The sequence below is a fragment of the Moschus berezovskii genome, chromosome 16, assembly GCF_049115385.1.
Source record: "Moschus berezovskii isolate FMDL1 chromosome 16, NW_MosBer_1.0, whole genome shotgun sequence".
Classification (NCBI taxonomy): domain Eukaryota; kingdom Metazoa; phylum Chordata; class Mammalia; order Artiodactyla; family Moschidae; genus Moschus; species Moschus berezovskii.
This window is the reverse complement of record NC_142475.1, coordinates 53,352,457-53,377,520: the sequence shown is the minus strand read 5'-3', so window position 1 is coordinate 53,377,520 and position 25,064 is coordinate 53,352,457. Positions and strand designations below refer to the sequence as shown.

At 57.0% G+C, this 25,064-nt stretch overlaps 1 protein-coding gene across 3 annotated transcripts in view; it reads right to left on the bottom strand.

Annotated features, from left to right (window-relative positions):
* The window catches only part of SLC45A4 (solute carrier family 45 member 4), a 64,002-nt gene extending 51,311 nt beyond the window's left edge, over positions 1-12,691 (bottom strand). For 2 of the 3 annotated variants that reach the window (XM_088844824.1, XM_055432107.2), the window contains exons 1-2: positions 12,456-12,691; positions 11,625-11,687 (exon numbers count right to left, since the gene is read on the bottom strand). The gene's annotated coding sequence lies outside the window, so the exon portion shown is untranslated. The remainder of the gene's footprint in view (positions 1-11,624; positions 11,688-12,455) is intronic. The other variant, XM_055432106.2, reaches the window with a different exon arrangement.
* Between the last annotated feature and the right edge of the window lie 12,373 nt (positions 12,692-25,064).

Below are 25,064 nucleotides of genomic sequence, written 5' to 3'. Positions count from 1 at the left end.
GAGCTTGTTTTGAACCTTCTGTATGTTGTATTAGCTCATTCATTTTGAAAAGTAACCCAAGACAGAGCTGGGGAGGGATGAGTGAGGAAAAAAACAGGTCAGCAAAACACGTGTCTCACGTTTCATAACCAAACACAAGCTGTACTCCAGATAACACTCTAATCTGATCTGTACGTTGACTTCAAACGAGGAGTCTGGGCATTGCCGTCTCCCTCAGACACGGTCTGGCTCTTCCCTCTGCGCCTGGCTCCAGGCTGTCTGCCAGGCGCTGCACCCCCAGTTTCAGAGCCAACCCAGGCCAGGCTTTCTTTCCTCATCCAACCTCTCACCACGCCGCCAGCTCACACGCATCACCCCACAGCACACGCATCAGCCCCAGCACACACACACGCACCAGCCCTGGAGCACACGCATCACCCCTGGAGCATACGCATCATCCCAGCACACATGCATCACCCCAGAGCACACGCATCAGCCCTGGCACACACACATCACCCCAGAGCACACACATCACCCCACAGCACACATGTCAGCCACCAGAGCACACGCATCACCAAGGCGCACACACATCAGCCACCAGAGCACCCGCATCAGCCCCAGCGCTCATGCATCACCCCAGAGTACACGCATCACGGGGCTCAAACTGCCCTCAAGTTGTTCCAAGGCTGCCCTGCAGATAAGGGACGGAGCCCGCCTGCAGCCCTGGGGAAGGGGACGTGGCCTGTGCATGAGGGGCCTGAAGCCCCAGACCCACTCGACCTGGGCTGCTCAGGACACCGCTCAGAACACCGCTCAGAACCCAAGCCACCGTAAACCCACAGCTGTTAGCTCCCATTCAGACAGCAGGCGGTAGGAAGCTGGTCCCACAGGCAGGCGCCCACACTGACCTGTCACTGCAGCTTGACCAGGCCCCTCCGTGGAAGGCCACCCCATCTCCAACAGACTCTTCCCTCACGTGGCCTGCTCACTGCTCCTCCCGGCGCCCCTGGGCCCATGAGTGGAAGGCTCCCAGTGGCAACCAGGCCCGGGGTGGGATAGCACCCCCACTGCTGTGTCCCTGAGCCCTGCCTGCCCCCCCATATGGACCTAACTCCCCTGGCTCTGCCTGTGGATACCACCAGGATGCCACCTGCTCCCCACCACCAGCAGGATGAGACGGATACAGCCAGACCACCCACCTGCCATCACCCCAGGGCATTGGAGCTGGCAACCCTTATGACCTCCACACAAGTATGAAGGAGGGACTTTGAAATGTTTGGTCAATTGATCATCACATCAAGACAAAATGCTTCAGCCTTAAAACTGACCCTCAGAAGCAAGACAGTAAGCAGAAAGTGTAGGCAAATCTGGGTTGTACAGGTGCCCTCAGGACCCAGAGTCCACCTGAGACATCAGAACCGGGCACTGGGCTCCCAGGCGTGCGGCCACTCTGGTCAGCGTTGAGGAAAACAGAGCCTAACGGCAACTCTACGTAAACTGAACATGCAGGCCCTGTTTAATGTAAAAGAGCAACTCGCCTACTGGCATCGCATCAACAACATGTCGCATCGAAAAACACATGGCGCTCGCTCTGCAGAGTATGAGATGGAACTGCAAAGGTGCCACGGCAGTATGTTCCCCTGGGGCTTAACTTCCAGGGGTGTCAGGAGAGGGCAGTTATGCTGGCAAAGGAATACTGCATGCATAAAAGTCTTGCAATTCAAAAAAACAGTGTGAATCCAGACAAGATCTTCCTGGGGCGGAAATATGTAAAAAAAAAAGTAACGATGGTTTGAAAAAAAGATTGAAAAATCCTGGTTTGGGGCTTAAGACCAGATTGTGGCAAAAATAAGATAGTCAGGCCAAACTGACCAGGAGGACCCTGGGCCCTTGGGCCAGCACCTTGGGTCTCCCCTGCACCCTGCCACGGCGTTCCATCAGGCCAACAGGCGCAGGCTTGCCTCTGCCCTTGAAAACACGGGTGAGTGGTCGGGTCGGGGGTCACTGGACACAGGTCCCAAAAGCCCACTACAAAGCTACCATGCCTGTGCCCAGCATGAGGGCAGCTCCCTCAGGAGCTAGTTGTGAAGGACCCGTCTCCAGGGGCAGCAGTCGGATAGGGGGCAGGCTCAGCCTGACAGGTGGGCTGGACACAGGGTTGCTGCCGGTCCCGGTCAGGACCCACGGAGCCCCGGGGGGCTTCTCCAGCGAAGGCAGGCATCAGCACTAGTGCCCTCAGTGACCAGCCACAACTCCAGAACAGCCGTCGTGGGGACAACTGCGGCGTGTGGTGATGACCCAGCCGGACCCAGGGGTCTTCCTGGATGCCACCCCCCACCACAGCCTCTGCTCCAGCCCCTCCCTGAAGGGCCTGGGGAACAATATCTGACCACATCTCCTGAGTAGTTGAGCTGTTCTCAGATGTGAAAACCCCCAGCCAAACGGAAGACGGTAACTCCCTAAGCCCATGAGCACACAGCCCCAGCCCTCCCGAGCCTCGGGATGATAAGGGTAACCCGGGACGCCACCCTGCTCCCTCAGCCAGCTGGGGAACGAGCTGCTCACTCCCGTGACCCTCCCTCACCGGGCTTTCAGGAGGGCTGTGCTGAACTGGGAGCTTGGGGTTTTCAGTTAGGGGAGCCACAGCCAGTCCCTAAATAGATGGACTTCTCACATGAAACATGAGGCTAGCCACTGAAAAGCTGTTTTAAGTTGAAATGTCATTAGGAGCTGTGAGTATTAGCAGCAGGGCCCTGAGCCAGGACCAGGCCTGATAGAGTCCCGCCCAGTCCCTGACCTGTGGCCGCAAGACGGGATCCAGGGCAGAGAGACAGAGCAGCCACCTTCCCTCGGGGACGCGGGGGAGGATGCGGGGGACAGTGCGGGACTCACCCAGCAGCCTCAGCTTGAGCCCGTCTCCTGCGCTGCCCAGGTGGGGTGGGGGGGAGGCCCGCCACAGAGCATGCAGGGACCCCGAGGAGGGCGGCAGGGAAACCAGGCCAGGAGAGCAGCCAGGTGGGCAGGAGGGGGCACACTGACCAGGGCAGGGGGCTCGGGCAGTCCATGCACAGTCCACGTGCCTCGCTGTACACGTGCTGAAGGCAGCTCCTCTCCATGGGCCAAGACGCGGAGGGCACGGCACAGAGCGTCTGTCCTCGGCTGAGAGGACCGGAGAAGTCCAAGGACGCCTCGCTGGCCAGCAGCGCGTCACGCCCCATCCCCCGGCCCCCGGCCCCTTCCGGCCGTGCCATCCAGGCTTGGCGGGGCCTCCTCCCCCAGCGCGTCTCTGCGGCAACCTGGGCGGGTTGTCACTGATTAAAACAGACTCGGCTGGAGGCCCACCCCACCTCCATCATGCAGAGCCACAGCGGCATCCTCATGCCCAGACGTCGGGCTCTTTTTCTTCCTGAGCCAGCTGTAAGAGCCTCCACTTCCGAGAAGTCCTCCCTGAACAGGCTCAGGTGGTGAAGATAATAACTATCTGGAGCGTTCGGCCAGCACTGTGTCCCCTCGTCTGTGTGGTCCTCTTCAGCTTTCACCTCTCTGCTTAGACGAGAACTGCTTTTGCATTTCCTGCTGTCCCTAGTCGGAGAAGGCAATGGCAAGCCACTCCAGTACTGTTGCCTAGAAAATCCCATGGATGGAGGAGCCTGGTAGGCTGCAGTCCGTGGGGTCGCTAAGGGTCGGACTCGACTGAGCGACTTCACTTTCACTTTTCACTTTCACACATTGGAGAAGGAAATGGCAACCCATTCCAGTGTTCTTGCCTGGAGAATCCCAGGGATGGGGGAGCCTGGTGGGCTGCTGACTGTGGGGTCACACAGAGTCGGACACGACTGAAGTGACTTAGCAGCAGCAGCAGCAGCAGCTGTCCCTAGTACGCTTTCCAGCAGAGGCACTCAGTTAGGAGACAGAACTCCACAAGGACTCAAGCTCTCTGGACCTGTTTCCTCATCAATAAAGTGGGGACACCACCCTCCCGTGCAGAATGCTTGGCAAATTCATAAGTTACCTCCGAATCTAGGTGGCACCTTGCACAGAACCTGCCCACGGTCCCCACACACAGGGGCCTGATAAAGACGCCTGGGGCCCTTCCAGGGGCTGTGAGCACCCACAAATACTCAGAGAGGATGGAAGATGCCTGGGCACATCGCTGCCACCTGATGACCCCCATTCATCCCCCCCGGCTCAACTCACGGGATGGCCTCGCTGAGGATCTGGGTTCCTCCCCGGACAATCCACGTGGTGGTCTTACAGCTGCCCCTGCCCAGGTCATTTAAGTCAAGAGCACAGAGGACTTTGGCCAAAAGCCAACGGGGTTGGCGGAGCGGCAGGAGCGGTCCTCCAGCCCTCTCTCATGGAGCCAGCCTGCCACGGGGCAGGCCTGAGACCCCAGGCCACACCTACTAAAGGGCTCCAAGGCCAGCCTAAGCTGGGTGGACAGAAATAATCCCCGGATGGACGGGATCTAGGAGGCCACGAGGAAATCCACGTTAAAACCGGTAAACTTTCCCCAAATTGTGTGGAAACCAGCCAGTGCTCCGGGTTCTGGGTGCTCCCTACCGCTCGAGGTGGAACCAAAGGCCTATCTGACCTTCACAACCACAAACCACCGCCTTCCACGGGCTCTTATCCGCGCACAGCCTCTCTGCACAGGTGGCTCCTACAGCCAGGGAGTAGCCAAGGACTGAGAGCCAGCCCATCTCTGAGACCCGACCAAGCCAGCTGCCCCTGCCTCCTCTCCGGGTCACAGCATCAGCATCACCACTGCTGTTCACCGGCTGGGAAAACCGCCCCCACTCTCACCTGCATTTGGTGAGCGACAAGCATTTCATCCTGTGAAGATGTACTGATGTTTTCCACACGCTGTCACAGCACGAGAGAGAAAGTCACGTTCCCCAGACTTCCAGAAACACATATATCATATGAGTAGAGGCACCCTGCACCCCCAGGGCTCATGGTGCCATGCGGGAGACCCAAGACCTCGGCCCAGCAACCTCATCAGTGAGGTCCAAGGTGCGCTGGCGGGCTTGGCCACTTACTGTGTGGCTCGGGGAAAGTTGTTTGACCTCTCTGTGTGTGCCCCCTTCTCCTCTCTGTCACACATAGCACAGCCCTGGCCACATGGTTAGAGGAGGAGCCCAGTGCTCCACCCAGGAGGACCCAGCCCTCAGGGCCTGCTAAGCACCAGCAACAAACCTGCATTATGTTCCCCAGGTCTGAACACAGGGGCTGGAGCTCCGAGTGGTGGGCGGCTTCTGGGTCAAGGTCACCCAGCCGGGGCTGGCACCAGCGCCAGGCACTATCGTGTCTCTGCTGCAAAAGGCGGCACATGGCCCGTCCCGATCCTCTTAAGAATTAAGAGCACTTTCAACGTCTGAATAATTCGAGGATGAGCCAGCTCGACGTATTTTAAACAGCGCTGAGCCCTCTCTCAGCTGCCCTGTCCCATGAGGCTTGCTGAGCCCCATGCCAGCAAATCTAAGAACATGCTGACCTCAACCCCACAACCACACCCCTGCACCAAGTCACAGCTGCCTGTAATGGGCGCTCAGAGGTGGGGGGCAGCGCCAGACGCCCGGAAGGCCTGGCTCTCTCCGGCAGAGGGTGGTGGTGTGCAGGGTGTGAAGGCGATGCTTCCAGCTGCCGGTTTTTACTGTAAGTGATGCAAGGAAGCCCAACGGTGACGCCAGCACCCCAGCTCCCCGAGCAGGATGGGCATGCCAAACCCCTCAATGTGGGGTCACCTGGACACCCTGGTTTTCCGTGAGCAGCCCAGGCCTCTCTAAGTCCCTGTGGCAGGGGCCCTAATCCTTTAGTACCGAGGCCCAAATGGCCAAGAGGTGAACGTGGATCTGGGCACAGGGGTCTTCACGGGGCGGGGGTGGCGGCACAGCCTGGCCCACCGCCTCACCACCGGGATGTGCCCCGGGACCCCCGGATGGGGCCATGGCTTCGCTCCTACCTTCCCTTATCTCTAGAAACCGAGGCTCTGCCTCACGGTCTGAAGACACGTTGCCCACATTCAAGGTGAAGCGTTCCTAAGTGGATTGCTAATGGCCAGACCTGAGGACACGAGACGGGAGGATGGCAGGCTGACCCACATGAGCAGGGTCCACAGAGCTGGGAGAGCAGCCAGCCCTCCTGCCCAGCACAAGCACCAGCAGCAGAGCCCCCTGGTCACGTGGAACCTCCCCTACGTCACAGACTGCCCTGCAACACAGCGTTCTACCCCTCCAGCCAAAGCCTGCTCTGGGTCAAGGCGGGAAGGCAGAGCAATCTGCTGAATCGCTAAACTTGCTGTCATATCTAACGTCAACTGGCTTTTAGGCTAAACACAGTACATGTTCACGTTTCGAGGGGATCTCCGGCTCACCTAGGAGAAGGCCAGCCCAGGCTTCGAGCGGCTCTGAGGAAGGTCTGGAAACTGATGCCAGTGCCACCCGTTCTTAGGGAGAGGCCCTGCTTCCCAAACCCTGATCTGCCAGGCTCCTCTGCACCCCCAGCCCCGGGGCCCTCGCCCTGGAGACCAGCAGCGGGCACACTCTCCTCCCTGCTGACACTCTCCCTGGGCCTGAGAAGGGAGCCGAGCAGAGTAGGCTGATGGATTCCCAGAGGGGGAACAAAAACCTAACTCAGCACTAGTCCACAGGCTTGTATTTTAACCCAACCGAATAAAAATGCATTGCCACTAACCAAAACACACTTGTTTATGAGCTGCACTGTCTTGTGCCCTTAAACACAGTCCATCTAGGAAACACCCAGTCAAACATCCCAGCACACGCAGAGGAGCACAGAAGCCACCGTCTAACAGCAGCCTGCCGCTCCATCCACCATGCCCGGCCCAGCGACAGAGCAGCACTCCAGCCCGTGCCCAAACGCCAAGCGCCCTCAGGGTTCCGGGTTTGGGAGACCCTGAGTCTGCAGGCCCTCGGCGTTACCCCGTCTGTGACACGGCCGGTGGTCAAGTCTGACGCCCCCACCCCCCACCGAGGCCGCCTTCACACTCTCCCTCCCCCAGTCCCTGTTGGGAGCGGGGTACTGGCACCAAGCACAGGGGGATAACTCCTAACGGAGGTGCTTTACAGGGACCCGCCAGCTCTTTAAGACACATTCTGCCTATGTGTAGTTATCAAGCAATTATCAAGACCAGTACTACATTTCTGATTCTGAGATCAATTCTGTACTGATATTTACAATAATGAAAATCTCTCCTGGGGGACCTGCCTGGTGGTTGAGAATCCGCCTCCTGGTGTGGGGGGTGTGAGTCCGATCCCCAGTCAGGGAACTAGGCGCCCACACGCCGTGAGGCAACTGGGCCCATGTGCCGCAACCATAAAGAGCGAGCACCGAGCCTGTGCACAGGTGCTGCTGCTGCTGCTGCTAAGTCACTTCAGTCGTGTCCGACTCTGTGTGACCCCACAGACATAAGCCCACCAGGCTCCCCCGTCCCTGGGATTCTCCAGGCAAGAACACTGGAGTGGGTTGCCATTTCCTTCTCCAATGTGTGAAAGTGAAGTAAGTGAAAAGTGAAAGTGAAGTCGCTCAGTCGTGTCCGACTCTTAGCGACCCCACAGACTGCAGCCTACCAGGCTCCTCCATCCATGGGATTTTCTAGGCAAGAGTACTGGAGTGGCCTGCCATTGCCTTCTCTCTTGCAAACACAGTCCTGTGTAAATACAGTAGGAGAGCTTGCTACTTAAAGGAATCTTCTGATGAATCTTTATAATTAGCATTGTCTTTCTTACCTTCTGGTCCTAACTATGTTTCTTAAAAGAAACATTTCTGTTCTTCTCTGTGTCCTTGCTTTTTAATTACTTCTCAAACACTTTAAATTCTGAGCCATACACAAATAAACACTGTTAAAAATTTCCTCTGCATTAACACAGCTTCATCATCACAGGAACGTTTTAACTGCAGTTTAGGTATACTCTGGTGACAGAGAAGTGTGAAGAATGATCAATAAAAGACTTTCAAGTATAAAAGTGCATGACATCGAAATTCCACAAGGAACAATGGAGCAAACATGTAAGATGAGGAAGAAAAGAAGACACGTGTGTTAAAACTGCTGAAAACACTTCGCTCCTTTTTTCAAAGGGTGAGGGTGAGCGGTCAGATCATTAGAGTGTTCAGTTATTGTAAACGAAAAAGTCTGGATGGCAACTTAAAAATGTGCCCATAGTTTTTGTTATTTCACAGAACAGGGGCAAGAAAGTCTGAAGATCTCTGCTTTAAGGGACTGTCGCTCTGAAGCACTAACTTAACAGGTGATCACAATGATGAGAAGCTGCCTTCCAGCCCCTCAGCTGGTGCCCCCCTCACCATCCCCCAAACCCCTCCCCTCAAAATAACTGATGGAAAAACACTCCTCTTTCCAAACCAAAAATCACCTTCTCTTTCGGATAAACGCATTTTCCTAAAATGGTGATTAAAATGTTGTTTGTCTAAAACTGTGCAGGAAGATCTGTATGTAAAATCTCGTCAATCACGACATCTGGACCAGGATCCACTCTCTGCCAATCCCTTTTTATCTAAGGGTCTGCTATGGATTTTGCATTCAAGATCTTCCTTTCTTTCAGTGGGAAGAATTTGGTCACCAACCGATTCAACGAGCTCCAGGATTCAAGGGTGAAACCCCAGGAGAAACCCTCCAACAAGCTCCAGAAACTGCAAACCAGCTGACACAGAATCCCAGGCTGGAAGGTGCTTTTTGAAGGCAGCACAATAAAGAGCCTCTCGGCACCGGTTCAGGAATGCGGCTCCCCTCACTGCCAGCCATCCGGCAACAGGTTTGGGAGGACCCAAACAGCAGCGGCCCAGGTGGAACAAGCCTCCCTCACCTGGGCGCAGGGCCAGCAGAGCGGGCGGGGTGGGGGGGTGGTGAGGCCAGGGCAGCCCTGCTTAGCAACTCGGAAAGGCTCTGCAAACCCTCCAGCTGTTGGGGGCCCACTTTGGGACAGCCAGCACCCCAACCCTGCACCTGGGGGCAAAATGCCTGGCACAGCGCACATCCTCGTTTGGGGGCTTCCTGCAGGCCCAGCTATGGACTCTGGCGACCTGTCTTCGCTTGAGGTTCCAAACTAGCAGAAGAGAACTCAGAGCCCTTCTCTCCAACCCTGAGGACCTGTTTCCTTTCCCACAATCTCTAGCAGCAGCAGCGTGCTTACCCCAAGATGAGCAAGCTCAACAGAGGACCCAGACAGACCACCACCCGCGCTTCCGGACATCACACCCGCGTTGAGTGTCCGGGCCGTGTCCCAGCGCTACTGCCGACCCTGGTGTGAGGGGAACACTGTCGGTGCCCTGAAAACAGCAGGAATCATGCTGCTGCCCTGCAAGCCTGTGGCTCTTAATCTTCTTAAAATGCCTCCTCTGAAAGTCACTTGCCGAAGCAGCAGCTTCACAAACACTATGTGGCCCCCAGTGAACATTTGCAGGGTCACCACTACCTAAGTGGCAGGGGGTTGAAAATGACGGCCGTGTAGGCTGGTCTGAATGCAGACAGGGAAGCTTCCTTTGCGCACACGTTCAAATGTCCACAATCTCCCAGTTAGCTGGAAGTGCCTTACTTCACAAAGGGTTAGCATTTAATACTCTTAAAAAAAAAAAAGCCACTCGAAGCAGATTTTGAAACTTCCACTTTAAAAAGATCCTTGTTCATTGATTTTGGTGGGATAAATAAGCTAATTTAAACAAGGGGACCTTGTGTGGGCAGGGGTGGGGGAGGGGCGGTGGGCCTGGCCTGGGAGCCACAGCCCGGGGGTCCTCTCCCACCTCCTTTCCTATGGCTGCTCTTCCTCTGGGAGGTTTTTCCCCTCCGGTCAGAGTTCCACTCCGCAGAGCTAAAACGCTCTCAGGTTTCCTGGCTTGGAGATGAAGGCAACACTCCTAACGGGGTTTCGTTGAGTGTTTCTTCATCAGCGGAATTATGTTGTGATTAAAAAAAAAGAAAATCTGGGAAACCAGAGGAAGCGAGCATGGAGCAGCACCCTGGCCCGTCCTCAGCGGGGACTCTGCTTCTAGCGCGTTCTGGCTCCACAAATTACAGGCACGGCTCTGCCAGGGGTGTTCCCGGGGAGGGCACTGCAATTTGGGGTTGTCTGCCACCTACTGTGCTCACCAGTCACCCTCACTCCGTGCCAGGCCGACAGGCTGTTAGTCATGAACCACCCCTGCCGGCTACACAGGGCGGGGCTGCTGGGCCCCACAGGACGAGCAGGAGAGGCCAATAGGGTGCAGACGAGGGACGGGGATCAACGGGCACTGCAGTCAGGACACACCAGCAAAGCCCAGACCCCAGCGAGGCCGTCCACTCTCCTCCCCACCATCCCTCTGACAACACAGATAAAACCAATCCAACACCAAGCAGCCTGAAAGCCTGCGAAAATGCCTGTGTGTGCTCTCCTCCACTGGGGGTGGGGGAGCAAGCGGCAGTTGCCGCAGCCCCTCCTCCCCCGCAGACCTGCAGGGCGGGCTCTCCCGGCTCCCAGAGACCAGGGTTCTGTTGCCAGGCTCCTCCCACCCCTGCCCGACCTCCAGCAAGCAGCGCTGAGGGCAGGGAAGAGCCCCAGGATGTTAAAAAAACTGCCAGGCACCTTGGAGATTGCCCAGTCCAATCTCTGCTCTGCTTTCCTGATGCAGCACGGGCTGAGGCTGCAGCACGCATCTCAGCCAGGGAAGCAGGCCCACTGTCACAGGCCCGGAGCCCCCAGGCAGCCTCCCCAGGGGGACATCCAGGCCACACACACCCTCCACTCAGGGCCTCATATGCATTTCAAATGCATCTCAAACTAGCCCCTACTTTCCTTTACAGCTGCTGCCCATGATTTATCAATTAGCCTTAACAGGACTGAAATTCCAGATTTTTAAGACAGACGACTCCTCCTTCCCCGCCACCCCAGAAGCCACAGCATTCTGCAGCCGCAAGGATCTTCCCACCTGGGGCCTACACAGCTCCAGGCCACAGCCGCTGCCCCTCCCCACCTTCAAGTGGATTCTGCAAAACCTCTTGAGCACTCAATAAACTCTTACTGTTTCTTTGAATACATAATTCAGATCCACCAGAAAACTGAGGGAAGTATTCATTTTTAAAGGTGGCCAGGGTCACTCTTTTGGATGCCCTGCCATTTAATACACCACATCAGGGTAATACACCAATCCTCCAGCTTTTAATCGTCTTCCTTTTTCTCCTACTACAGGTGAAAATAGAAGAGCTGAAAGATCCCCCCTTACCCTACCTGTCCATTGCTGATGGGAGAAGCGGGGACCACTGAACTGCAGAGCACACTGACAGAATGCCAGGAAGATCGACCTGGCTTTTCCCAGAAGAAGCAGGCTTCGATTCCGACAGTCATTTGACCCCACAACGATGGCTTCAAACACTCATCTTCTACACCCTCCTCCCTTCCCAGGCCTCAGGCTAGGAGATGCCCCCAAAACCAGGAGCGACCAGGCCCCTTTTGGCTGGAGTCAGCTGAGGTAACCTATGGGGCTGGATGGCTCAGTGCCCACACTCGGAAAGGAAAAAAAAAAACTCACACTCCCTAGGAGATCAAGTGTGTATCCCCGCCCCCCAGAATCACTATGAATGATTAACCGGGAGGCTGTGCTTTTTTCAAACCACCACCCCTCCCATTTTGACATACCTCCTCTGAAAAAGCCCTTTGCTGGAAGGTGTTCCCCCGCAGCCCAGTCAAGAGCAACACACCCTGGGGAGGAACGGGTTAAGTTCAAGAGCTCTGGGAGGCCAGCCGGCACGGGAAAGGGAGAGCGGTGCGGAGATGCAGACAAACGTGCAGGGACTTCTGCAGGGCAGGGGCTGCTGGACCTGGGTGTACAGAGGCATTGGCCCCTCGACCCCAGGCACAGCTTGGCTGAGGGAACGGAGGTGTCTTCAAAGGGGCAGACCAGACAAAACACGGGGGCAGCCCCGAGTGTGGCCGCCCTGCGAGGCCGCTGAGGGCGTGCATGTGCGGGGACAGGAGGGTTTCACGCAGAGGGGACAGTGGCTGAACTCTCAGAAGTTGGCGACGTCAGGCCGAGGACGCGGGGCAGGGTCGGGACCGAGGGGGCCGAGGCGCCAGGCTTCCTACGGGTAGAGTAACCCGAGAAGACTTGGGTGGGGGATGCCGAAGACTGCGGCCGGGGCAGGGTCCAAGGGAAGGCGCACCCCGCGGGGAGGGGCCCGAGATGCTCCAGGAGGCTGGGGGCGGGGTGGGGGGACGGAGACGAGGACGGGCAGGTGCACCCCGCGCGGAGAAGGGAAGGGGCCCAAGCCCGGGGCGGCTGTGCGGGCGGGAGCAGGCTCTCGGCCGTGGCGTGGGGGGGCCTCATCCCCGGGGAAGGGATGCCGCAGCGGGCAGGGGCTGGCCCCGGAGCTCGAGGCCGGGGCCGCGCGGGGGCCGAATCGGGGTGGGCAGCAGCAGGTGCCGGGCGCCCAGGTGCGGCGGGGTAGAGGCAGCGGGCCGGTCGCTCACCTGTCTCCTCCGGCCGTGGCCGCGGGGCGGCGGCGCGGCGGGGCGGCCGGGCCGGGCCGGGCGGGGACGGCGGGGGGCGCGGCGCTCCGAGGGCGGCGGCGGCGGCAGGGCCCGGCGGCGGCTGCTCCTCAGCTGGCCGGCCGGGCGGTCAGTCAGCTAGAGACGCGGGCGCGAACCGAGCGCTTGCGAGGATGCGGCCAGCTCGCTGGGACAACGCCGCTTTATCAGGTCGGAAACAGCCGCCGCGCGCGGCTTCCGCTGACGCAGCGCCGGCCCGAGCTCATGACTATGCAGCAGCCGCCGCGGGGGGCGGGGCGGGGCCCGAGCCGCGCTCGCCTATTGGTCTCCGCGCGCCCCGCCAACCATGCCGCCCCGCCCCCTGGCCGAGGCCCCGCCCCGGTCCGGCCCCGGTCCGGCCCCGCCCCGGCCGCATCCCGCCTCCGGCCTCTGGCGAGGGTCTCCCGTTCGCCCCCAGCCCAGCTTCTCCAGACTTGAGCACAGACCCTAATCGGGAGCCGTGACCCCAGACTCTGGCCCCGGAGGTGCCCCTCGGTAGCCACGGGAGGGAGAACCTGCCACCCTTGCCCCTCCCCGGTTCACCCCGGTCCTGCCTCTCCGCTAACGCCTCCTGGAAGAGGGTCCTAAGAGCCTCGCGGCCCGCCACCAGCCAGGTCCCTCAGCAGACAGCCTCCTCCCATCCCACTCTCCCTCTATCCCCCGGCCTGACGGGTAAGATGGGTTCTGCCGCCAGGTGCGACAGCAAAACCCTCCCCTCGGTTTCTACTACCTCGCCCTGGGCCTTCTCCCCTGCCCCGTAACACCCCCACCCCCACGCTAAATGTGCCCCCCGCTGCCCACCCCCTGCCCTTTCCAGCCTTTCCAGCCCTGGAGAGCTAGAGAGGACCCGGACTAGGGGGCCTCCTACTCGCAGCCCGACCCACACCAGGGGCACCAGTCCGGTATCACCCAAGAAGCAGAGTGGCTATAGTCCCTAGGATGGGACTTCTGGGAACCCCTGGGGACAAGGTCGGAGGAGGCAGCTTGATAAACAGAGAAACGGATGATATATTGGGCTGAGGTCAGACAGCCCTGTGCCAGTGCCAGGGTTTAAGTGGCGCTGGAGAAATTACTTCACCTCTCAGAGCCTGGGTGTCCTTGTCTGTAATGTAGAGATCACAAAATCCTTCTCATGGGGTTGCTGAAAGGATTGAGAAATAAAGTGTACAGCACAGCCTACAGAGCAGTAAAAACGGAGAAATCTGACAATATTAAGTGTTGGCAGGGAAATGGAGCAACTGGAACTCTCATAACCCTACTTGGCGGGGATGCAAATTGGTGCAGCCACCTTGGGAATCTGTTTAGAAGTACTGGATTCTGTGTCAAACCTGTGACCTCCTCAATGAGTACTTTCTGTGATCCTGTTTTTGTGCATAGCAGCACTGTTTGTAATAAACAGAAAGTGGAAATTACCCAAATGCCATCAGTCATAGAATGGATGTATGAACTGTGACATATTCATACAGTGCTATGACAATGAATAATCTGTCACTACAGCCAACAATATGGGTGACTCACACACACGATACTTTTTTCTTTTTTTTTATTTTGAGGGAGTGTGTTGCCATTTCCTACTCCAGGGAATCTTCTCAACCCAGGGATCAAACCCGCATCTCCTGTATTGGTAGGCAGATTCTTTACTGCTGAGCCACCCTTACAGACGACTTTAAGAAGAAAAAAAAAAAAAACAGACCCTAAAGCTTATAGAATTCTATGTGGATGAATCAGTAAAAATGTTCCAATGGTGGTAGAAGTCAGGACAGTGGTGAATCTTGGAGCGGGGGGTGCCAGAGCCGGGACACAGAGGGAGTGTCTGGGGAGCTGATGCGGCTCTGTTTCCTGATCTGGGTGCCAGTTCCATGGCTGTACTCGGCTCATGGAACGTCCTCCAGCTGTGCAGTCATCATGTGTGCACTCTTCGGTGTGCATGTGAAGCCTCAATGGAGTTAATAAGAATATCTGGTGTGTGTGTAGTAAGAACCCAAAGTTGCCCCTGACACATTGAGGGTGCTCATCACTGTCTATCTATCCTTCCCTGTTGGGTTTTGGCTTCTATGGTCAGAAGATGGAGGCAGAAGCAACTCCAGCTGCATGTCCTGTGTGCCAGCTGCACAGGCTCCTTATTTCACCTGTCAGAGTCATCTGCAAATGAGACTTCTGATAATACCCAACCCACAAGTCATCTTGAGGATTCAACAATGCTATTTATTTAATTTTGGCTACAGTAGGTGTCTGGAGAAGGAAATGGCAACCCATTCCAGTATTCTTGCCTGGAGAATTCTATGGACCAAGGAGCCTGGTGGGCTACAGTCCATGGGGTCTCGAAGAGTCGGGAACGACTGAGTGACTAACACAGAGTAGGTCTTCATCGCTGTGCAGGCTTTTCTCAAGCTGTGGCGAGCAGGGGCTACCTCCCAGCTGGTTTTCGAGGGCTTTTCATTGTGGTGGTCTCTCTTGCTGTGGAACGTGGGCTCCCGAGCTCAGGCCTAGCAGTCGTGGAGCATGGCTTAGTTGCCTCGCGGCATGTGGGGTCTTTCCAGACCAGCGATCAAACCCCTGTCTCCTGCGTTGACGAAAGAATTCTTAACCACTGGACCACCAGGGGATTCCAAATAATGCTTCTTTAAAAAGACTTGAACTTCCCTGGAGATCCTGTGGTTAAGACTCCGCAATTCCACTGCAAGGGACATAGTTATGCTCCCCAGTCAGGGAACTAAGATCCCACATGCCGTGTGCCGTGACCAAAACATTAAAAAAACAGAAACTCGATACAGTAAGAAGAACAGCCTAAGGACTTAATAACTTTGTTTAATTATTCCCTAAATGCTGGTGTTTACTGAATCTTCTTTATTTTCATTCATTCAGTAAGTAATTACTGAGTGCCCGTCATATGCCATGTACTATGCCAGGTGCTAGAACCAGAGCTTGCAGCAAGATGTACTCTCTATCCTTAAGGATCCCATGGTGGAATGGGAAACACAGATGGCCATCCACCACAGGATGGATGCAAAAATTGTGAGATAGTCCCAGGTGGCGCTAGTGGTAAACAACCGACCTGCCAATGCAGGAGACATAAGAGACACAGGTTTGATCCCCTAGAGGAGGGTGTGGCAACCCACTCCAGTATTTTTGCCTGGAGAATCCCATGGACAGAGGAGCCTGACGGCTATGGCCCTTAGGGCCGCAGAGTCGGACGCCACTGAGCGACTAAGCACGGCCCACGGTGGACTGATGGTGATGCACTGCACCTGACTAGTGCTGCAGCCATGGAGCCCAGCGCAGGATATGACCTAGTGTAGGCTCTCCATGACTGTTTCCGCAAGAGTAAATAAACGCCATCGCCGCTGTAATCCGGAGCTCCGCAGAGAGATTAGACGGAGGACAAAGTTAAGGAAAAGTATGGCCCCCAGTGCGCACGGGCCCAACGCTCCAAATGTGCCAGTATGCCTGTGTACATGTGTGCCTGTGCACACACGTGCATGAGGGCCAGGGGCAGGGCCACTCTGCCAGCACTCTGATCTAGCCTAATCAGCCGGGTCCTCATCCAGGAGCCACCACCAAGTAAGGTGTTGTGCACTGCGTGTTTGTGTCCCTTCAAAATTCATCTTGAAGCGCTACCCTCAGCGGGATGATATTTGAAGATGGGTCACGGGGAGTGGGACTTCCTTGGTGGTCAAGTGGTTAGGACTCCCCACTCCCTGTGCAGGGGGTTCCATCCCTGGGCAGAGAACTAGATCCCGCATGCTGCAGCTGAAGATCCTGTACTCTGCAACGCCCCAGTGCAGCCAAATAAATTTTTTAGAAATAAGTATTTTATTTTCGGCTGTGTTGGGTCTTTGTTGCTGTGAGTGCTTTCCTCCAGTTGTGGCGAGTGGAGCTACTCTCTAGTTGCAGTTCTTGGGCTTCTCTTGTTGCAGAGCATGGGCTCGAGGACACACGAGCTTCAGTGATTGCAGCACGTGGACTCAGAAATTGTGGCTCCCGGGCTCTAGATGGCAGGTTCAGTAGTTGTGGCACACGGGCTTAGTTGCTCTGTGCTGCGTGGAATCTTCCCAGATCGGGGATCGAACCCGTGTCTCCTGCATTGGCAGGTGGATTCTTTACTACGGAGCCACGAGGGAAGCCCCCAGATAAATAAATACTGAAAAGAACTCGTCAGGTCACGGGGTAGAGCCCTCCTTGTGGGACTAGTGCCCTTGTGAGAAGACGTGGGAGAACTGGCTCCTGCCCTTGCCGTGTGCGTGCAGCAAGGAAGGTGGTGTGCGGGCACAGCCAGGGGGAGGGCCCCCAGGACCCACCATGCCAGCCCCTCTTCTCAGACCCCAGCATCCAGAACTGGGGGAGACGGGTGTCTGCTGCAGAAGCCGGCCTATCTTTGGTCTTGCAGGAGCAGCCCAAGCTGCCCAAGACAGTCTAGGAGGTGTGTCTACAGCCCGTGGCCACAGCATCCAGCTCCCCAGGGTGACCTGGGAACGGGGCCGACGGGGATCCCACCCACCCGGCTTCTCCTTCCCCCGTCTTGAGTGAGTAGACCGCAGTCCTTTGAGGACAGAGCAGGACGTGCGCTGCCCTCTTGGCCTGGACTCGGCTGGCCTGGCTCTAGATCAGGATGTGTGTGGGCAGCTACCCATCACAGGTGTACAGCTGGAAGGTTGCAAACGCCCTGTGCTCAGAAGAGCCCCGCGCCTGCTCACCTGCTCGGCTGTCACTCTGCATGTTCTTACACAAGTGATAGAGCCAGCCCTGTGTCCTCATTTGCAAGCACATTGACCTGCAAGGACACCTGCGGGGAGCCCAGGGCCTGACAGGTTCTCCAGTACTGCCTGTGCAACCTTGCCTTCTCCCCTGCTCACCCGGCGACCGTTGGAGCAGGGCTATGCCCCTCTCATCTGTGAAACCCCCAGGACCTAAGAACTGGAAAACTTTAACCTTGACCATTTCTGGAGGTTTGCCTGGAGGCACTTCCTCCAGGAAGCCTTCCTAGATGCCCTGCCTTGGAGGAATGAGTGCCTCCTTCCCATGAGCTCTGAGGCACTCTGCCCCTTCACCAATCATTCTCAACTGTAACTGGGCATTGTCTGCCTCTCTAGTGTTCTGTGAGCCCTGGCCAAGGGATGGGTACTAGGCAAGGTTCACAGATACATCCCAGAGCCTGCACACAGTAGGGCTGCAGACATATTTGGATGGAGAGGGTGACAGAGAAGACAGAGAAAAGGAAGTTTTTAATTACAGCCCATGCAGAGACTCTGGGGAGGGGGTGTCCACAGACCCCTGAAACAGCATGAGCCAGCCTTGACAGGGCGCTTGCTGAGGATTGGACCCACCACTCTGTGTTTCCCACAGTCACAGGCCTGTGCGGGGCAGGAGTGTTCATCTTGATCTTGGGACCCCACTTGGTTCAGGGCATCTGCAGCAGAGGGCATGGGGCCCATGTGACCCCTTTTCTTTGGCCATGACATGAAACTTGCAAGATCTTAGTTTCCTAACCAGGGACTGAACCTGTACCGTTGGCAGCGGAAGCGTGGAATTCTAACCATTGGACAGCCAGGGAACTCCCCTCTAGGATGTTAAGCATCCCTGATCCTAGTGCTAGGAGGGGAACGCAGGCCTGGGAGAGGTAGAGGGAAGGGCAAGGTTTGGGGGCAAGTCAGGGTTTGGGAAGTGGAGGGGTGATGGGCAGACAGGCTTAGAGGGTTGCAGTACCTGGGACTGAATTTTCACCTCCTTATAAGTGAGCCTGAGTGTGTGAAATGGAGGGGACCTTACCTGGAGAGGGACTTCCCAGGTGGCGTTAATGGTAAAGAATCCAACTGCCAATGCAGGAGACACAAGAGACAAGAGTCCAACCCTTGGATCAGGAAGATCCCCTGAAGAAGGAAACGGCAACCCACTCCAGTACTCTTGCCTGGGAGATCCCATGGACAGAGGAGCCTGGCAGGCTACAGTCCATGCAGTCGCAAAGAGTCAGACCCAAATGAACACAAACACTTTGATACCTTACTTGGAGAAGGTGACAGTCAGGAGCACACCTAGGAGTCAGCCAGTCAGCCTGAGCTGAAACCCTGGTCGTGCTGCTGACCAGCTATCTGACCTCAGGCAGACCACCTCAGCCCCCTGGACCTGGGCATCCTTAGCTTCCAGGAGGTAGGAGTGGCAGTTCCTGCCCCCGGGGCTGTTATGAGAAATGAATGAGCCAGTGTCCATTAGTGCGAGTGAGCAGCGTCTCCGTGCCTGAGAAGCACTTTCCAGGGGCTGGACCGGGAAGGGAGCTGGTGTGCCCGGAACTGCATGGCCTGGCATGGCTCAGATTTCACTGTGATTGAGATAATGAGGCTGCTTATTAATTGAGGGCCTACTGTGCGTCCAGCCCCTTGCCTGCCTCGCCAGCTCTCTTTAGGGAAGGAGGTGAGGAGCTTTCTCCTGAGACAAATGAATGCCAGCAGGACGTACTTACTGGATGCCTCCTCTCGCCTTTGTTTTTTTAAGCAACAAACAGTTTTAAAAACAAACTCGTTTACAAAGAGTCCCAGGATCTCAATTAGCATGCTCATTTATCACCATGTATTTCTGAGCACCTGCTCTGAGCCAGGCTGGGTTCCCGGGGTGCTGGCTTGCAGCTGTCCGCCTGACAGCCGCCCTCCCTCCAGAGCGGGGCACACAGGGGCAGGCATCGCCCCTCTGCCACTTCCCTGCATGACCCTGGGAGAAAGCTCGTCTCTGTAAGCCCAGAGGTGAAACGCAGAGGCTGGGCGCCCCAGGGTGTGGGGTGCGGACTTACAGGGATGTGAGTCGGTGGGCTCATGCCCAACCTGTGCCAGATCTTCAGAGGGGGAGAGCCCCCCGAATGCCCACGACAGACCCCAGGGCCTGAGAAGACAGTGCCTAGCCCAGCCCCAAGGGGGATGAATCCATGCGGGACCTCCAGGTGTTGGAGTTAACTAGAGAGCAGCAGGCTCCCTGAGGTCATAGAGGAGGGTGGGATCACAAGGCTGCCCAGAGTCATAGGCTTCCTAGGGTCACATGGCCACTGAGGGCCGTATGGCTGCCCAGGGTCATACAGCCACCGAGGTCCTACAGACACCAAGGGTCACACAGCCTCTCGAAGTCATCCAGCTTCCTGGGACTGTACGGACAAGGGGGTCATAGAGCTCTCCAAGGTCATATAGCTTCTTGAGGTCACAGGGCTTCTCGGGGTCATGTGACTGCCTGATATCATACAGCTACATGGACCCAAAGGCTGCCCAGCATCATACAGCCTCCCATGGCCGTAAGGCTGCTTGGGGTTCTTATGGCTATCTGGAATCATGTAGCTTCTTGGGGTCACAGAGCTACCTGGAGTCATACGATCAGCTGATCAGACAATTGCCAGGAGTCATATGCCATCTGGTCAGCGGGTGACCCGTGGCCATGTGTCCACTCAGAGTCATAGAGCTACCCAGGTCATATGGACACCCAGGGTCCCAGATGCATCTCATTGGAAGTTTAGGCTCCTTCCAGGCCGTCCTCTCGCCTCTGTGTCCTGGGTGAGCACACACAGACACATACACACCATGGCTGGAATGCCAGCCTCTCAACTCCCTTCCCCACTGGGGCCTAGGGAATGGCCCGTGCCCTTATTAAGGGATCCCTCCTGTCAGATCCCCTGGGGGGCCTGTAGTCCCCGCCGGAACCCCACGTAGAAGGCAGCCTGGTAGACAGAGACCCAGGAGTCCTCACGTGGGACAGGTGGGCGCCAGCCCATCTGGGTTCCAGTCCCAACTTTAGCCCTTTGTTGCTAGCTTCACCTGAGCCCTACACTCAGAGGGGCCCCGGACTTGGTTTAACACTCTGCTACCACTTGTGAACAAAGGGATTTTATTTTTCATTTTACCCAGGGGCCCCAAGATTGTGTAGTCAGTCAGTGCTAGCTATGAACCAGTCTCTGCTTCTCCATCTGTAAACTGGGTGCACGGGTTCAGCGCTAATACTTAGAGCCCAGAGGTGATGAACGGCGGTAACCATGCTGGACTGAACATGCTGAGCGGGGGCTCAGCCTGGTCAGGGTCACCTCTCACCCACAGCAGCCCTGGGCTCGATGTTAGTGTCTCCGTCTGAAAGAAGAGGGAACAGAGGCACAGAGAGTTAAGGTGGCAGGCCTGATGTCTCGCGGGGGCCAGTGGGCGGGCTGTGATGTGAACTCCCACTGCCTGGCTCTGAGTCCTCTAGTCCTTTCCCCAAGGTCATGGAGCAGAGAGCCCCCAGGCTGCCAGGGTAGGGAGGGGCTGCAGCCCCGCTCAGCTTCTCGAGTCCACTTGTCAGGATGGGGAGGGGCAGTCAGAGTCCCTTCAGCTCCGCTGTGAACCAGAAGACCAGGTCACCTGGAGAGGAGGTGGGAACCAGCCGCCCACAGCGGGTGGAGGGCGGGGTGTCTGGCAGGACTTGTCGGAGTGAAGGGTGAAGGCAGGTGATGCGTGGGACCGCCCCCACCCAGAGCCTCTGGCGCGGGCTGCACCTGCTGATGTCAACAAGGGCAGGGCGGACCTCTGAGGTGCTTCAGCCAGGTCACGGTCCTCAGGTGGGTCTCCCACCCCCACCCCTGCACGGTCAGCAGCCCCCTCAGTCCTCTGGGTCTACTCTCTCCTCCTGCCTTTGTTTTTTCTATCAGCAGAGCCTTCCTTCCTCCTTGGGTCTGCCTTTTCATGCTTGCCTCCTCCAGGAAGCCCTCTAAGACCACCCCAGTGCAGAGTCATCCTTAGCTCCATCAGCAGGCAGCAAAAATAAAGCTGGGCTGGGAAATTCTTGGTGGTCCAGTGGTTAGGATCTGGTGATTTCATTTCCAAAGGCCCGGGTTCAGTCCCTGGTCAGGGAGCCAAGACCCCACAAGCTGCGAGGCCAAAAGAAAAAGGAAAAAAAGCTGGGCTGTGACTGTGTCCTCAGTCACCATTTACAGAGCTGTCTGTACTTTACAAGGCACTTTGCCTGTCCACGGTCTCATCTGGAGTTCACAGGAATCCTATGGGGTCAGATTTTTTTGTCCCCATTTTGCAAATGGAGACCTAAGAGGCGAGGGAAGGGCCTGAATTCACATGGGGGTGTAGTTGCACCAATGACTGGCTCTAATGCGACCTCCCTGGGTGCCAAGGGTGGGCCCATGTGACTGTCATTCATTCGTGCAATAAATGTGGACTCGCACTTGGCCTGTGCCAGTCGCTGTTGTATAGGCTGTGGAAGCAGAGATGAGAAACACAGACCAACACAAACCCTTCCTCCTGGAATCTGCACCCCAATCAGAAGACGAGCAGTGAATAGGCAACACACAGCAAGGAGCTGTGGAAGCAGGAGGGAGGAAGTGCTGGGCTGGGAGAGGTCACGTGAGACCCCTCGCGAAGGGCCTGAAGCCGGGGAAGGGATGGCCGAGGCTGTCCATCCTGAAAGCAGCCTGGTCTCATGCTGAGAGCTTGGCAACCCCTCCACCCCTGCTGAATGCAGGGGTGCCTCTTACCGCTCCTCGCTGTGGCTCTGCCTGGCTGGCCTGCCAGGCGCCTCCCCTTGCCCCGGCCTCTGGTTCTGGGACCTTCAGCTCTGCAGGATGGGTGCCCCCTGGTTCGCTCCTCCCTGGCTCCCTGCCTCGGGCTGGCACGAACGCACACATGGCCATTGCCTGACACCAAAGCCAACAAGAGAACGTGTGGGCACTGGGCAGGTCCTGGCCCTGCTCACAGGGGCCCGGCATCTGGGGAGTGGAGGCCAGGCCACAGAGGAGCTCATCCCCTCCCAGGCCAGGTGGAAACCAGCACCCCCTCTAGAAACTAGCTAAGTGGGGCCCCCTCCTGGTTCTAAAGCTCCCAAGTCCATTCACACATCCTCATGTTCACCAGTTCACATGGCCACTCATTCAGCAAACAGAACAGATTGTCCACGCAATGCCGGGGTCTCACTGAGCCTGTGTGACACAAACACTCTTAAGTCCTCACTCTCGGGACTTGTATTCTGGTGGGGAGACAGACCATGGTTATAAATTTTATGGAGAAAAAGAAAGCTGAGGAAGGCAGCCAGGGAGGGAGCGCTGCTGTCTGGGTGATCACAAAAGCCCCCTGAGTGGGTGTGGGAGTCAGGAGGGTCTGGGCAGAGGCGGGTACACAGACTTAACGCTTTAAAAGGTCCTTAGGGCAGAGGCAGGGGAAGGGGACTAAAGGGGGCTCTGGAGTGAGTGCAGGGGAGAGCTGCCCGTGGCAGTGAGGGGAGCAGTGGCTGGACGCACCTCAGAGCCACAGGACTGACAGGTGGCCTGGCCAGGAGATGCGGAGTGAAGTCGCTATCGGCAGTGAGAGTCTGTCAATAAGCCTCCTCAAGCCTCAGTTTTCTCTCCTGGCCAGTGGGGCGCTAGGACCTCACTCCTGCCCAGGCTCTGGTCATTGCTGAGCCCTGCTCTGGCCCAAGGGCCAGAGCATGTGGCAGTGGGGCTGGTGGTGGTGGTTTAGTGGCTGAGTTGTATCCGACTCTTGCGACCCCATGGACTGTAGCCTGCCACGGTAGGTGCTTTGCAAATGGTGGTTCCTTTATTTTATTTATTTTTGACCATGCTGTGTGCGTGCAGGGTCTCAGTTCCCTGATTGAACCCGGGCCCCTGGCCCAGAATGCTAACCCCTAGGCCACCAGGGAACTCCCGGGCTTCTTACTTGTTTAGAGGAGATGGTAGAGGGCAAAGGTGACAAGGGGCTGGAAATGGGACTGGGTCACCACACATGGGGTGGAGGCAGGAATTTGGGGGACAAGTGTGGTAGCCCCGTTTGGTGGCTGCCCCCTGCAGGCCGGTGCTGTCTGACCATGTGGTCAGAGGGCCCGTGAGAAGTTGCCGGGGAAGTTTGGGGTCCATACCCAAGCTCGCGGGCTGCCAAGAGTGCTGAGTCCTCTTGCCCGGGTGGCGGTGCCAGGGGGCCCATTCTCCATGGTGTCTCCTGAGCTCCCCCAGCTCCGAGGAGCTCTGAGTGTCGGGGCCAAGGTCCTGGGGTCACCCCCCGGCAGCCTTCTGGGGGTCAAGGGGCAGAGGGGGTGACTGAGTCATGCCACCTGGACCGGTGGGGTCAGGGTGGGGGGCTCTTTGGCCCTTCCTGAATCTACAGGCCTGGAGACCACCCTAGGCCTCCCTCTGGTCTGGACTCAGAGCTGAGGCTGGGGTGGAACCGAGTGGAGACCCCTTTCTCCAGGCTGCCTGGAGAGGAGGGAGCAGACTAGAGGCAAAGGGGATCTGACTTAGGAAATAGGGATAGGAGTGGTCAGGGGCAAAGACAGCAGGGTTCAGTGGGTAAAACTAGAGCCAGGGTAAGAGATCAGAACTGAACGTATAAGCAGGGTTAGGATTTGATGTCTGATCAAAGTTCTCAGAGTGTGAACAAGGATTAGGGCTCAGAGAGTGAGCAGGGTCAGGACTCAGTCCACGGGCAAGGTCAGCGTTCAGCCTGTGAGTGGGATCAAGGCTTCGAGTGTGATGAGGATCAGAGTTCAGCGTGGATCAGGGCTCAGGTACTAGATTCAGGATGAGTCTCCGAGTGGGATCAGCAACCACCGTGAGACTCAGGTCTCACTCAGGTCAGGTGGGGTTGGTGCCTTGAGGCCAATGCGGCTGCTGCAACTCTGGGGTGGACTCAGGGTTGCTGGGTCTTCTCTGCACAGTTCAGCTCCATTCAGCTTCTGCTGTCTTTCATTTATCGTGTCTGACTCTTGCAACCTCGTGGACGGTAGCCCACCAGGCTCCTCTGTCCATGAGATTCGCCAGGCAAGAATACTAGAGTTGGCTGCCATTTCCTTCTCCAGGGGATCTTCCCGACCCAGGAATTGAACCCAGGTATCTTGCACTGCAGGCGGATTCTTTACCAACTGAGCTACGAGGGAAGCCCGAGAGGCCTCCACTCGAATCTAAAAAAGAGTGGATATCTATATATGTAAAACTGGTTCACTGAATACCCGAAACTAATAGCATTTGTAGTAAACCAGCCATACTCCAATAAAAAAAAAAAAAAGACCTGACCATTACAAAAAAGAGGAAGACTCCTCTGCTCTGTGCCAGGCACGGCTCTACTGCTTCCAACTCCAGGGTCGCTTAGCTGCAGTCCCCGCCCGGTCCATGCCCCTGGTGGCTCAGCCAGCTCTCCATCGAACCAGGTACTTCGGGGCCCAGAGAGGACCAGTGACGTGTTTCTCTCGGGACTCCGGGCTTCCTGGAGAAAGCTTTGAAGGCTGGTTCTTTCAAGGGTGTGGGCAGGAGGGCATTCCAGGCAGAGGCCACCACTTGAGCAAAGGCTTGGGGGCTGCTTGGCTCAGAGCAAAGGAATCTGGTTGCTGAGGAGAGTGCTTGGCCAGTGTCAGAACCGGGGGCCCGGGGCTCAGATGGCGAGGTTCAGAGCAGCCCTGTTGGGACGGACAGCCCTGCTGGCTCAGAGGTGGCCCCGGCCAGGTCCCGCCAGGTGACAGAGTGGTTGCTCTGGTGGGTCTTCCCTGCCCTGGAGTTCGCCCATAATGGGTGGGCCAGAGGCAGCAGACAATGGGAAGGAACGAAGGTGTGGGAGGCCGACC